The sequence below is a fragment of the Dermacentor silvarum genome, chromosome 9 (genome assembly GCF_013339745.2).
Source record: "Dermacentor silvarum isolate Dsil-2018 chromosome 9, BIME_Dsil_1.4, whole genome shotgun sequence".
Lineage (NCBI taxonomy): Eukaryota > Metazoa > Arthropoda > Arachnida > Ixodida > Ixodidae > Dermacentor > Dermacentor silvarum.
Window position 1 is genome coordinate 25,550,849 of NC_051162.1, and position 11,470 is coordinate 25,562,318.

Genomic DNA, 11,470 nt, shown 5'->3' on the forward strand with positions numbered 1-11,470 from the left:
CAAGTCCTGTGGCAAGCCTCTACGTAGAGGCAAATGAGTGGTCACTCCACCTACAAAGGACATACTCCAGCTTCACTTATTTTCTAAAGGTAAATGCCAACTCTGAACATCCGGCATATTCGACCATAAATGACACGACTAGTACTACACTCTTTCAGAGTCGACCTGCAGCGAGGGAGCCTTTCTCGTTGCGTGTGCGGAGCCTCAGCAAAGAAGTAGGTGTACAACTCCTTGAACAACGTCTCATGCCCCCAGCAAAGTTGTTGTGGCAGTGGCAGCCCATAGAATGTGACACATCGTTTACTGAGGTCACCAAGCACGCCCCAGAAGCACATATTGGGATGCACATTCTAGAACTTCAGGCGAAATACTCATGCCCGGAGTACTACACCAACGCATCAAGATCACATGCTGGTGTGTCTTACGCAGCACTCGGACCTTCTTTCTCCGAATCAGATGTTCTGCACACTGAAACGAGCATCTTTACTGCTGAAGCACACGCAGTTTGGTCGGCCGTTAAACATATTAAAAAACAAAACTACAAAAAGCCATTATATACACAGACTCCCTAAGCGTTGTAAGATACTTAAGTTCCTTTCATAAAAGTAAAAATCCTGTATTGAATGACCTTTACTCACTCCTGTGTGTAACATACTTGTGTAATCAACATATAATATGTTGGGTCGCTTGACTCAGAGACATCGAGGGAAATATGCTCGCTGACGAAGCAGCCACGTCCATAGCAGCAAAATACATGAATTCCTCCTCTGTAGCTGTCCCTGCCTTAGACTTAAAACCTTTTCTAAGAAAAAGCCTAAGGAACTATTGGAAATGCTCATGGGACAATGAAACATCAAACAAGCTGCATGTCATTAAGCCAAAACTAGGAAACTGGCCACCTATATCAAAAACTCGGCGAACAGAGGTCATCATCTGTAGACTTCGAATAGGCCACACATATGGCACACACTCCTACCTGTTGACTGGTGACGAGGCACCTACCTGTGGAAAATGTGGCATGACGTTAACTGTCCTTCACGTATCGCTGGAATGTCATGCATTAGAGGCTCACAGGAAAAAGTACTTTCGTTTACCATACCGTCAACAAGTCCCACTACACCCAGCAATGTTCTTAGGAAATGACCCACTCTTTGAAAGTAAATCAATCTTAGCTTTTATAAACGATGTTGGTGTACTGGATGTTATACACCCAAGGGATTCGTAACACGTCCTCCACTTGGAGGGTGCTGCTACGGTAATACGCTTTTGCAGAGCACGTGCTTCTAGGCCCTTGCGTTCAAGGGCCCTGCTGAGGCATTACTGCTGCTGACACCCACATCTCTCTATATCATCCTCTCAGTGCATATCTTTTATGACCACCGCACGTCTCGCACCTCACGTGTCATTCTCATAGTTTTAATGCATATATATTCTACGCACTTATGTTTTTAGGCCTCTATACAGCCGTGTGACATCTACCCTTCAAAATTCACAGCTCATGCTTCATTGACAACTAATTAGCATTGCCTTGGCGCTCTTTGGCCACACATGGCCCTTGCGCCAATAACATCCAATAATCATCATCATCAACAACCGAGTAACGTGATGTCGTATTAGGCGTCCAGTCAATTCCTAGCCATGGCTTTCAGCCAAGCTGCTCTCGCTTCACTGTCACTAGGAATCTCGTGAAACGAAATTCCAGGTAACTTATGTTTACCATCCGAATTGCACTTTGGAACACAACAGTAGGCCATAGCATCACAAGAACAAATAAATATCTCCAGTCGCAGGAGTGCAACACACGTTTTGACGTACAAGCATGTGGGAAATTCCACGCACACTACCCAGGGCTGGTGGCGCCACCTCGTGGGGAACGGTGTCAACCGGCTAGCGAGAGCGGACTGTGGCTTAGCCGCCTTCGAGCAGGCACAGAAAGTATATAAGAGGCTATGGTTAAACCGAACGTGTTACGAGCGACTTTTGGAAAATTACGCGCTGGAAGCACATGCTTTTCAGCAAAAGACGGATGCAATAATGAACGGGCGGCTGCACAGTAAACAGATGCCATGGCTCATTCTATGCTACACATGCAAAATAAACACACCCATCATAACGTACGTCTTGCTAACAATGTTCTTGACACAAAGACATCAAAATTAAGAATACTTTTGCGATATAGTGGCACCAGTGCACACATCTGCAATCAAATGCTAACCCTAGGAATTTTTCCCGTTAAGCTGAACACGAGTTTCTGTTGTGCACAAAGGAGGTGATCACAATTCACTTAGAAATATCGCCCCATCGCTGTTTTGTCTGTTTGCTCCAAGGTTGCTGAAAATATTCTAAACACGTTTAGTATCTTTCCTTGAGAAAATAAATGCAATATGAACCCATCAGTATGGTTTTCAAAAGGGAAAATCAACATAAAAGGGCGGTCACTTGCACTAGGGATGAAATAATCAATACAGAAGACAAACGCTTTACAGCGAGATTGTTCGACCTAAAAAATGCTTTTTCTTCTGTTAATCATTAGGTTCCCTTACTTAAATTCCTATACTAGGGAATAAGAGGAACCCTGTTATGCTTCATTAGGAGCTACTTATCTAGAACACGGTGTAGCAGTATTAACAGTTTTTTCTAGCTACATGGATATACGTACTGGCATTGTGCAGGGTTAAATTTTGGGACCACTATTGTTTCTACTGCATATTTACGAAATAGTCAACATTCCTTGCAGCCCCTCCATGGTAACGTATGGAGATTACACAAATATTTTCTTTTCTGGGTCTAAACACTCTCTAGCGAGAGATGCTAACATGTGGCAGGCTAAACTGTCGAAATGCCTGACAGCAGATAAAATGAAACTTAATGTACACAAGACAAAGTTTTTATTAATCAGACTAAAAAACAAGATCACAGAAAGCGAGCTTGTCGCTACTTTTTACAATAGTGCTCTTTCGTGCGTGGACTCCATTCAATAGTTAGGTGTTATTTTAAATAAAAAGTTAACATGGAAAGATCATGTTAATCCTGTATGCTCTAAGGTCTCTAGTTCAGTTGGTATAATGCACAAAATGAGAAACTTCTTGCCATATACGGTTAAAGAAGCAACTGTACTTATACCTATACTTCATACCTATACTTCATTGGTCTGAGGAAGCACAACTCAAGCTAACGGGCAATCACTACTTATTTTACAAAAGAAAAAGCTATTCAAGCCATTCTTAATATTACATATTAGGCCAGCGCAGAATACTGGAAGAAACTGGGCATACTATACATACATAATTTAAAGACTGTAAGGTTAGCTCTTGCGAACCATCATTTACTTAACAATGACTGCCTTTTCAACCCCAGCACTCAGTTCAATTGAATTCAATTCAATAAAGTCAAAGTATAAAAAGACTGTCATTTTGACTCGTGGTGGAACTGGTGCCTAATGAGCTGGTCTAAGTATAATGGCCTCTCGCTCGTGTGCATGCGCAGGTGTAGCTTGAGATTACTCGTGCGTGTGAAGCTCCATGGCATGAAGGACAACTATAGCCTCTTCCCTGTGTAAATTTCCAAGTGTCTCTTGAAATCACTCTTATCTGGGGAGCTCTGAGAATATGAAGGGCACTGAAGTGGCCTCTCCCCTGTGTGAGTGCGCAAGTGAACATTCAGTGTGCACTTAACAGAGAATTTCTGAGGGCACAAATGGCATTCAAACGGCCGCTCGCCCATATGAACCGTGGTGTGTGCTTTGAGATTAGACATATCAGTTTTATAGTCACAGAAGTTACAATGGTGGGGCGTCCCTGATATGACTTCTCAATTTCTGTAGTTGCAGCTTCACGGCTGGAAGGCTTCTGGGGCATCTGGTGGAATGTGACAGCCTCCGCGTTTGTAGCCTCCACCTGCCGTGTGAACTCTGCGACTGATCTGCAGGCCGCATCCTCCAGTGGCTGTTGTCGAGGTGGCCTGCAGGGCTGCTGTTGGGTCGATGGGTGCTTTGCTGTGCAGAAAATCACGTAGTAATCATAGGTGGAAACCCAGAAAAATAATTCTGACCACAAACCATTGACAAAATCAACACTTAATTGGTACCACAAAGAAAAAGACATCACAGCATTACCTAACGCTACAGTGACAGTAATTTCTGCATGGTAACTTCTATACAACAGAAGGTGCGTTACAAGCGGTTTTAATAGCCAAACACAATATAGCTTAGTTTTGCACAGTGACATTTAGGCTGGCACTTTTTTGCAGCTGAATAAGAGGTATAAATTCTGTTCTGAAAGGGCATGGCAGACACTGCTTTGTTTCTTTAGAGGTTTCGTATTGCAGTAGCTGCTAAAAAGCCTTACGTGCAGTGCCACTTGTTCCCAGTTCTGTGCCCACAGAAACACGGGGTGGTGCTGCCGGGGGAAGGGGCACATTTCCAGCAGGCAACCCCCATCACTGGAGCTTTTATGCTGGAACAAGAAACAGTAGACATACTATGTAAACGTTGCCTAGAATGAATATGATGTAAATACTGTGATTGTTACTTAAGTTCCACAAACTGTTAGCTAAGTCTATTTCATTTATATTATTATCTACAGAACATTCTTAATTCATCATGTGACATACTAGTGACTACACGTTTTATGGAGTAACGAGCCATACAATCAATTTCAAGGTGTTTCTTAACAGCATTGGTTTCATATGCTATCAGTGCTAGTGAGGTGGCATTTTAATTTCTGCAAAGTATGGATTTCATATGCTAGCATGTGTGCTGAATTAGCAAGAAAACAGACAGAAGCGCACAGCAGTGAAATATTCACAAGTAGTGAACAGTGGAGCTGCCTCAAAATGGCACACATAGCAACAAAAAATGCTACGAACCTCGGCGTCATTCTCAAAGAATGCCACCGGCGCAGAGGCTGGGCCGGTCCTTCGTAGAACTTCGAGCACCCGGCCTTCCAGTCTGCCAACTTTCCGCCTCCCGTTTTTCTGCAAATGCAAGAACACCGTGAGCTTATGTTCCGAAGTGTATTGCTGTCAGCAGGCTCACTTCTCTGCCCCCACCAGCGCTGAAATCCTATTGCAGTCATAGCAGACGCGACTAAAGTAACCAGTTGGGCTTGTTGGTTGTCCAACGGGGAACGTGTGGGGAGCATTCATCTTGTTTTGTTAAGCTTATCATAATTGGGAAGTGGTCGCTTCCAAAGGGGTTCTTGAGAACAGACCACTCCAGATACGGAATTAATGTACTCGATACTATAGTTAGATATATGGACTAGTATGTGTTATGCGCCACGCTGTAGTACGTTGGCTCTTTCTTATTAGGTATACATGCTCCTGGGGAAAAGAGGATGTTTTCAATTAGGCGACCTCTCGCATTGCATCGAGAGTCTCCCCACAAGGTGTTATGTGCAATTAAATCTCCGAGAACTGTGTGTGGCTCCGGAAGTTCATTTATGTAGTCTTGAAATTCAGTTTTATGTAGTTGATAATTGGGAGGGATGTATATTGAGCTGATGGTGACCAGCTTATCAAACACCCCTCAGACGGCAACTGCCTCTAGGGGCGTACAAAGTTTTAATTCCAGGCAGGTAATACTTCTGTCGACTACAATAGCCACACCACTGGAAGACATGACTATATCATCTCGGTCTTTGCGAAAAATAGCATACTGTCAGAGAAAATTTGCGTGTGTTTGAGGTGTGTTTCTTGGACACACAGCACCTTTGGATTATACTTATGTAGGAGTTCTTTGATGTCATCGAGATTGTGGAGGAGACCTCTGACGTTCCATTGTAATATTAGTGTATTCATGTTGAATGTGGTTTTTGTGCTGTGTGTTAAGGTGTTACTTCACAGAGCCCTTTCCGGGCGCCGTGATGGGGTGTTTTTCTTGTTTCGAGCGATCGCGAGACTCTCGCCTCTCCTTAGGCACTGGTGGCGCCATCTCGCCGGTTGTTGTGTCCATCGCCTCTTGCGAGACGCTGGACCAGGGGCGGCTCCAGGTTTTTTTCTGAGGGGGGTCTGCCTCTGTCAATGATGACGATGATGATAGTAGCCTTTCTTATTTACAGAAATTCACCGTTTCTGCTCACGATAAACCCGTCTCTTATACTGATAGAGCTACACCTGTAGCGAAGCCAGGTATCAGTTTCACCAAACCTGCAGGAAAAGGACATTGCCGAACAATGCCATGTGCTTGGCGGCTGTGCCTGATAATTTATCCAAGTTTCTAAGTTTTGTTGGTTCATGTTCCTGAGTGTCAGACTCAGGAACATGAATGAAAATAAATGGGCGGCTAAAGTGCACAAGTACCTGTACTTGAAAAGCGTGGGTGGACACAGACTGGTGAAAGAGGTCAATAACTTTGGCAACCAAGTACAGGGTAATTGAAACTGTAAATACACAACCAGGAGTCATCAGAAAGTGAGAGAAACAGAGACAGTTAATTGGATGTTAATTGGAGAAGACAGAAATTAGAAGGGAAAATCTGTACGATAACACAAAGGGCAGTGCCTTGCTATTTGAGTTGCCTGTTGCCTAAGGACAAAACATACCGGAGGAAATATTCTGAACTGGATTAGGTATGTAGATGCTGCAGCCAAAATCTGTAGACCACTCAGCACACCCTAATGGAATGCGAACGGATTCACCCAGTGAGAACCGTAGGTAACGCACACCTTCCAGAAGCGCTTGGGTTTTAAGTGGACGGAACCACGAACCGGTCAGCAGTCGAGATTGGCAAGATGCGTTTAGAGTATTATTGGATAAAAATCAGAGAATAAATCGATGCGACCAAATCTCTTCTTATAAGTCGCGGTACAAGGTAGATTTGGAAGGGGTGAAAGATGTCGCAGTTTGGCCCGCAAGGCGAAGCATCAATTCGGATAGCAAATTAGTAGAGAGCTATAGAAGTTGGGTTAGTAGTTTTATCGGCTGCATAAACTTGACACATTCGCTTACTTACTGAATTAACAAGCGTGGTGTCAGGGCGCACAAGCAAACATGAATTGACTCGATGAGCGGAGGCAACACTCAGAACGGGGGCATGGGGAAGCCCGGCCGCTGCAGCGCGCGACGGTTTGTGCGGTCTATCGCTTCAACGAAAACTGAGCGGTGTACGCACAGCGAATACAAAGGTCAGAGCCATGTGGAGCTCGCTTTCAAGATACGGTGCACGCGACAACACCGACAGCCGGCACAGGCGCAAAGTACAAGAACGCATTTGTTGGCAGAGTAGAAGCCGCCCCCCCCCCCTCCCACGTTGCCTTCCCGCTTTGCTCCTTTCGCGTGGGAGATTTCGTCGCAAGTTACCCTTGCGCCCGGTTGCAAGATACGCATTTTGTGCCGCAACACAGCGTAATAAGTTAATTAGTAAATTATTCCAAGGCACTACTTCCGCTCATTCCCAACAACATATACTACACTCACAGATGATGTCATTCCGTATTCCTGGCACGCCTTTCCCACCAAGAATCATTCCTCAGACACGTACTCAAACAAGTGCATGGGTGATGGTAGTGCAGTAGATTACATTGCATATATTGTGAACTATGAGAAACACATACCCTTGTAACTTGAGCAAGTATCTCGTGCTGGATGTTGACTTGGCTCTGTAAAACATTTACAGAGCGTGCACCATCCAGCACTGCCTGCTCCCAGCAACCCTTCTTCGCTTCTCCTACTTGGCGGCTGCCTCCTTGAGGTGGCTGAATTAACAAATAAAGTAACATGCGTCAGTGTATGCAAAGAAGCGAACGATAAGCCTGCCTGCTAAATTTCAGGTACACACACATTGACAGGAGATCGTAACCTTGTCACTGTAAATACCCATCATTTTTCAACCGCATATGTGAAACAAGTAAATGTTTGTCATTATTTCTTAATAAGCGTAGTCCACATTAAACTAATACACGTTTCCCACAGAGCACACTTTCGCATTTAAAAGAACCTTACGGCACAGCCGGCAGCATCATGCCTGTGCTAGCTTTTATTTTTTAACGTTTACAGTTTTCATGTTGTCGCCATTCTTGGGTTGTGTCTTACGTTGCTTGAACATTACAGAATAACTCAACAAATTTACACACGAAAATGTTCCAACATAAATGACAGTTTAAATAGCTAAACAGTCACTACCTTTCAGGCTTTTTCTGCAAGGCATGCAGCGGAAACTAATGTCTAGCTGCATAAAGAACTGCTTGCTCAACTATTGGACTGCGCACATTTTTTTCTGTGTTGTGCTTTGCGGATGATGGCATAACTTCTAAGCCAGCCCAACTACTCGCTTCCACCTGGTCTTGCATACACACTTTCATACAACGTATGCAGATGTCCTTGTACAAAACTTTGCCACAAAAATATCATGGCATACATATGTTGTCGTGGATTGACAATATCTGTCACGCTAGGTGCACACACTTGTTATAAACAGCAATACCAAGTGTTCACATGTATCAGCATGCGGTTACATGATGTGCCACACTTTGCCGACAATACACATTTTAACTCCTGTGCCACCGCGGTGCAGAGCTAGCTTGATTTCCTTGTGGCATACCGGTTGCAGCGCATCGGTGATAAAAGAAATTGCACAACCGAATTCTTCTGCGAACATGTAAACTCAGTAAATTTTCTTTCACATTCGAACAAACTCTACGATAAACCGTGTGAAACTGCTGCATTGCTGAGTAACAACATTACTGCATTTTATACACAATTGCTATACATTCCTAAGATGATACGATTCACTAGTACTAGTACTTTATCTTGCCTTCAATCCTGACATTTGTTGCGACTCGGGGTCGGGGACGAGAGACGGAGTCTTGAAGCAGGCGAAGATGAGAGGAAAGCTTTATACAATATGTACAAATATATACAGATATAGCAGCTGCCATTAGCTGGTAAAAGCAGTAAGAGCGCACCAGACCGACCGGTGGCGACTCTCTGGCTTAACAGTGGGCCGGTTCTTCCTTAAATCCCCTTGGCGGCGACTCATCGACAGGACCCAGACGGGCGGTTTCTGACGTTACCCGCGTCGAATTCTTCCTTCCACGGGGGGAAGACCTGGTGCCGCTTGGAATGACCTGCGTCTACTTGCTTCGCCATGGCAAAGATGGGTGCTTCTTGAAGTCGGCCTGCGTGTCGAATTCTTTATTTTCTCGCGCAGAGGTGGGAGCTCCCATCGCCTCGATGGTAGGCACGTAGGTACGGCCCAACACATTGCACACATTCATGACAAGTTGGGTCCCTATGCAGTTCTATCACCGACAGACATTGTTGAATCGACAACAGGTACACTGTAGGTACATTGCAAGAGCTAACTGTAACATTGATTGTGTAAATGGGGTTTATTTGGGTCGCAGAGCGGCAGTGAGAAACGCAACTGGGTACGAGCCACACAATGTCAACGGGGCTGTTCAGAGTGCCGATCTTCTTCACAATCACCCCCCGGTATGGAAGAGTAGCCATCCTGGCGACCTAGGGAGAGTGCAGTGGATCGTAGTACGGCTTGAGCCGGTCAATGTGTACGGTCTCTCGCCCGCGACGACGGAGATCGGAAGATGGCGACACGGGTTCAACCACGTAATTAACTGGTGATGTTTGCGCAACCACGCGGTAGGACCAAAGCCACACAAGGGAGTCGATGGCGAAAGGGTGAGGAGGTGGTTAGAGGTCATGACTGTTTTTGGCGACATTGTTGAGCAGACGTCAACGATCGGACAGGTTGTTGGCATTTCTCGGCGTGCTGAGCGACCGTAGCAACAGGTGAACAGTCGGCAGGGTCCGGCCGGTACGGGAGAACCGTATCAATGGTGCTGGAGGGCTGGCGGGCGTAAAGCAGAAAGAATGTTGAGAACCCGGTAGTGGCTTAGGACGCAGTGTTATATGCATATGTGACAAAGGGAAGTACAACATCCCAGTTGGAATGGTCTGACGGCACATACATTGATAGCATGTCACCAAGAGTTCTGTTGAATCGTTCAGTTAAGCCATTCGTCTGTGGTTGATAAGCGGTAGTTGTGCGGTGAATAACTTGGCATTCCGATCGGAGTTATTGTAGTACATCCGAGAGGAATACGCGACCCGATCGCTCAGCAGTTCACGAGGTGCGCCATGGCGGAGAAAAAAGTTGTGTAGAATGAACGAGACGACGTCTTTTGCTGATGCGGCAGGTAACGCGGCAGTTTCAGCATATCGTGTCAAATGATCTACGGCGACGACAATCCATAGGTTGCCAGCGCCAGTAGATGGAAGAGGCCCGTATAAATCAATGCCGACACGGTCAAAAGGGTGAGCTGGGCAGGGAAGTTGTTGGAGAGGTGCGAGACACTTTGCGTCACTGGCAGGCAGTGCAGGAGCGTACGTATTTGCAAATGAAGGTGTGCATGCCGCGCCAACAGTAGCGCAGGCGAAGCTGTGTGTAGGTCTTCGACACTCCGCCGTGACCACAGTGGGGGTCGGAGTGAAAATCGGAGCATAATTCGTTTCGAAGGTGGTGGGGCACAACTAAGAGCCATGTGCAGTCGTCAATGTGGTAGTTGCGGCGGTATAAAAGTCCGTTGCGGATGGCAAAATGCTGGTCCTCTCGGCGTAACGCTCGAGTTGCCGAAGCCGCTGGAGGGTTGGACAAAATATCGAATATCGTGACAATCCATGGGTCTTTTCGTTGCTCCGAGGCCATGTCCATGATGTCAAGTCGGGAGATGATTGTCGGTAGGAGTACTGGCGTCTGAAGTAACTGGGAAGCGCGAGAGGGCATCGGCGTCAGTGTCTGCGTCCAGAACTGTACACGACACGGATATCGTATTCCTGGATGCGGAGGGCCCACCGAGGGAGGCGACCCGACGTGTCTTTGAGGTTAAATAACCAGCAAAGAGCGTGATGATCTGTCACCACGTCAAAGGGTCGACCGTAGAGATATGGGCGAAATTTTTGAAGTGCCCATACGATGGCCAAACACTCTTTTTCGGTTACTGCGTAATTGACCTCAGGTTTTGTAAGGGCACGACTTGCATAAGCGACCACGTATTCGGCATTAGTGTTCTTACGTTGTGCGAGCACAGCACCAAGGCCTACACCACTGGCGTCAGTGTGAAGTTCTGTAGGTACGCTTGGGTCAAAATGACGCAAGATTGGCGGAGATGTAAGTAGGCGGCGAAGAGTGGTAAACGCCTCCTCGGAGGCTTTCCGACCAATTAGGAAGTGCATTGTTGCCTTGGAGAAGTTGGTTGAGGGGTGCGATCACAGTAGCAAAATTGCGAACGAATCGTCGAAAATAGGAGCATAGTCCAATGAAGCTGCGCAGTGCTTTCAAGTTAGTGGGCTTCGGGAATTCGGATACGGCACGAAGTTTAGCATGGTCGGGAAGAATGCCTTTTTTGAAGACAACGTGGCCTAGTATAGTCAGTTTTCTAGCTGCAAATAGGCACTTCTTCAAGATAAGCTGGAGACCAGCATTCCGGCGATGGGTCGGAAAATCTGGAGAAAA